This window comes from Mastomys coucha, unplaced genomic scaffold, assembly GCF_008632895.1.
Source record: "Mastomys coucha isolate ucsf_1 unplaced genomic scaffold, UCSF_Mcou_1 pScaffold9, whole genome shotgun sequence".
Classification (NCBI taxonomy): Eukaryota; Metazoa; Chordata; class Mammalia; order Rodentia; family Muridae; genus Mastomys; species Mastomys coucha.
The window spans coordinates 51263972-51267662 of NW_022196915.1; the positions used below are offsets into that span (position 1 = coordinate 51263972).

Below are 3691 nucleotides of genomic sequence, written 5' to 3' on the forward strand. Positions count from 1 at the left end.
CGCCATTCGTCTTCCCACCCCCAGCACTGTCCTGCCCAGACGCCAGCCTAGGGAGGGGTGAGGAGGAGGCTGCTCTGGCGCTCGGGTCGCCGCACCGCCCCGCAGCCGCGCGCTCTCCGCAGTGACAGCAACCGCAACTGCAGCAGCACCCAGCTCCATCCTCACCAGCCTGGCCCGAGCCGCAGCCCGGCAATTCGGGCTGAGGAGCGACAAACAGAAGGTGTGCAGGTGCCCCGAGTCCCCCTGACCGAAGCGCAAGAAACCGGGAGTGGGCTAGCGGCGGTATGGCACCGAGGGGACTGAGAAAAAGAGGACTGGAGACCATGAAGCGATTCAGGCAGGGGTAGGATTGAGCCCCCGAATCCGCCCAGAGGACTTTGGCAGGGTCTGGGGCCACCAGGGTGGCTTCAAGGGATCGGAGGGCTCTGACCACTGCAGATGCGGCTCGTGTGGGTGCGGTGAAGGCACCCCCTTTTCCCAGGATCTAAACGGATAAACGGAAGCGAGTGTAAGTGTGTGTGTGTGTTGGTGTGTGTGGGGGGGGGGTGAGAATCGCCACCTCCGGCCTTGGCTTTCCCGTTCGTGAGAGCACCCCCACTTCTCACTTTCCCCAAATCCGCATTTTTCTTGGCACAGCCCTCCCGAACACCGAGCGAGGAGAGGGAGGTGCCCGGGGGCAATGAGAGTGACGTGTGCTGGTGCAGAGGGGGGTGGGGGGCTGCGGGCCGGGCTCTGTGGACCGACTCCTAATCCTCTTGTTTTCGGAACCGTCAGCAGATGTGGCTTCTCTTAGCTGAATAATCCGTTAAAGGAATAATAATTTTTAAAAAGGACCTCGGCCTCACCCAACGAGGACAGTGAAAGAGATCAGCTTTTGGTAAGACTAAAAGAAAAGGCACTAAATTCTCTGCGTCCCTCTCTCTGTCTTCCTCAATCCCCTCACCCCTCCCCCTCTTTCCTCCCCCCCCCCCCTTCTTCCCCATCCCCTGCAATCCGCACTCGACGCGAGTTCACGCGCAGGGCTGGATTTCCAAGCTGCACTGCAACTTCTCAGCGCGTTATTATTATTCATCTGAGGGTGCAGCCTCTGCAACCTTCGCCTCCTGCGCTAGCATCCTTCCCCCTCGGCCGCGGACCAGCAGTGCAGTTTCTTCTGCACGCATGCTCTGGTTCACCAGAGGAGGATTCTGGTTTTTTGACGGGTTTTTTGTTTTGGTTTGGTTTGGGGTTTTGGTTTGGTTTGGGTTTTTTGGTTTTGTGTCTTAGTTCTTTTCAGGGTCATCGCCAGGATGCCGGGTTTGACCGTTAGCTTTTCCTCCGGCCAGGTGGAGCCGCCACCAGTGCCTGCCAGCAGCATTTCCCTTCATAGCCAAGGAAGCGCTTGGGGTTTGGCCAGGGAGGCCGCTCCCAGCTTTCGGGGCTGTCTTTAGCCTCCACTACTCTCCCGCATCCATCTGCGTGTATATTACCCCCATCCCTTTTTATTCCAATAGATCTGCCTTTGGGTTGGACTGACTGAAACGCTGCGGACTGCAACCAGGGTCTTTTAAAGGAGAACAAAAAAGATGAGGATCTTGTGCGGGGCTCCGGGACAAAGCGTCTTGAGACGCGCTGAACTCTGGCTCCCCGATTGGAGAGATCAACGCTGCCCAACAGTACCAGGCAGGACCTGCGGACCTCCGAGGGTATTCAGACTCAATTGTATTGATTTTTGTGGCATGCTTTAAGAGGGTCAGTGTTAGGTAAAGACTGTGTCCCCCAACCCTGTGGAGTGGGTGGGAAGCTGAACAGATAGATCTGATCCAGTTGAATTTAACTTGTCCTCTATGCCCTCTACCTGGTCTTTTTGAGCCGTACGAAAGGAAAATGGGGAAGGCTTAGAAAAGAGAAACGGTGGGGTGTGGGGGCGCCGCCTGAAAGGCTAAGGCACTAGTGGGGAGTGGGATGGGCCAGGTGAGGGAGGACTGTGGGTTAGGAAGTCTCTTCCTCACTCTGGGTGGGTTTGTTCAGGGAATAGCAACGTGGGTGTCATTGAAAACAGTCTTGAGAAATTGACATGTACACGCATAAGGTGACTGGACTTGTGTGTAAACAGAGTGCTGAAGAGCAGAGAGGGAGAGGTCTTAAAATAATGTTTTATTGTCCCCATGGGTTTGGGGATCTCTCCCCTACCCCATCCAGCAACATTCTATAGGGGTGACCTTTTAAATCTACGCCCACCCTTTACCGCTGTAAAACCGGTTGACGGGTGGGGTGGGGGAACATGCAGGGGTGCTCGCTCTCTCTCTCTTTTCCCCCTCCCCCTTCCCAGTCTCCCTCCTCCCTCTGTCTCCCCCTCCCTCTCCCTTCACTCCTCCCTCTCTCGCTCTCCCTTCGCTCCCCCCTCCTTCTCCGTCCCTCCCTGCTGCATTTTGCATGAGCTATCTAGGTCATTAGCATTTTAGCGTATGCAAGACTTGACAAGGCTGATGAGGGGCCAGATGGGCCTCGCTCTTATTTATTTATTATTTTTTTTCTTTTCCTTTTTCCCATCCACCACTTGGGACCTAAGCGAGAGGACCGCAGCAGGAGAGTTCCGGAAGGCTGATTCCCACAGATCCTGGTAAGGGACCGCAGCAGCTCTGCCCTGCGGCACGCCCGGCCAGGCTGCACCAGGACTCTACACTCGAGGTAAAGGCGGCAGACACACGCCCTGCCCAGGCAGCAGTAGCTGGGCCCCTGCTTCCCATCCCTTCCTCGCCGTCATCTCCCTCCTCCTGGCCCCCCTGAGTTTTCTAGGCGAAGCTGAGAGCGAACTGGGTGGGTAGGATTCGCTGAGGTGGGGCGAGGTGGGGTTGATGTTTTTTCATTGTCTGGAACTGCAGGGGAGGCGAAGCGCGAGGAGAGGAGTGAGGGAGTCGGGGTAATTAACACGGGGGAGGCACCCCTCCGTCTCCCACTTCCACCCACACCCCGAACCCTCTACCCCCCTCCCCTTTGCAGGAAAAAGCTTGGAAACGAAAGGATGCGAGAGAACAAAGAGCCTACGGAGGACGTGGCTGTTATCTCATTGTCTGTGACTGGGGGAACTGCGGTAGGAAGGATGCGGTGGTCCTTAGCTCATCGCGTTCCCCAACCCCACACCCTCCCTGCTGTCAGTGCACACTCACGCGTCGCCAGCATCTTCTTTCTCATCCCTCGCTTTTTTCATTTCATCTTCTCCCCATCCCCTCCCTTTCTTTCCACCTTTCCTTTCTCCCTCCCTCCCTTTCTTCCCCCTCCCTCCTCCCTTTATCCCACTCTCCCTCCCTCCCTTCCTTCCATCCTTCCTTCCTTTCCATCTTTCTTTCTGTCCTTCCTTCTTCCTTCCTCAGGAGAAAGGCCTCTCTCTCCGTGTTCACAGCGGACCTTGATTTAAATGTCCATACAATTAAGGCACGCGGTGAATGCCAAGAATGGGGCTGTCTGAGCACCTTGGGTCCACGAGGGCCTGCCACGGAAGGATCGACCCAGCACAACGCCCTGGGCTAATCTCAGCGCTGCAGCTGCAGGCGCCCACAGTAGGGGTAGCAGGCTTCTTAGTGCCTCGCAATGTAGCCCTTAGGGTGGGGAGGTGTGCAGCTACCGACTGAGAGGGGTTTGTGCAGATGCAAATAGAATCTAGGAAGCAAACAACTCATTCTGTAACAGAAACACCGATCTATGCAAGCGG

General features: G+C 56.3%; 1 long non-coding RNA gene across 2 annotated transcripts; it reads left to right on the top strand.

The window, feature by feature from the left end:
• Positions 1-9: 9 nt before the first annotated feature.
• On the top strand, positions 10-3651 carry LOC116084937. Of its 2 annotated transcripts, XR_004116322.1 has the most exons (5): positions 10-508; positions 778-877; positions 1494-1685; positions 2552-2670; positions 2983-3651. It is a non-coding gene; the product is annotated as an uncharacterized LOC116084937 (long non-coding RNA). The 2 variants fall into 2 exon arrangements; XR_004116321.1 differs by lacking the exon at positions 10-508 and having other exon boundaries at positions 528-877.
• The last annotated feature ends 40 nt before the right edge of the window (positions 3652-3691 follow it).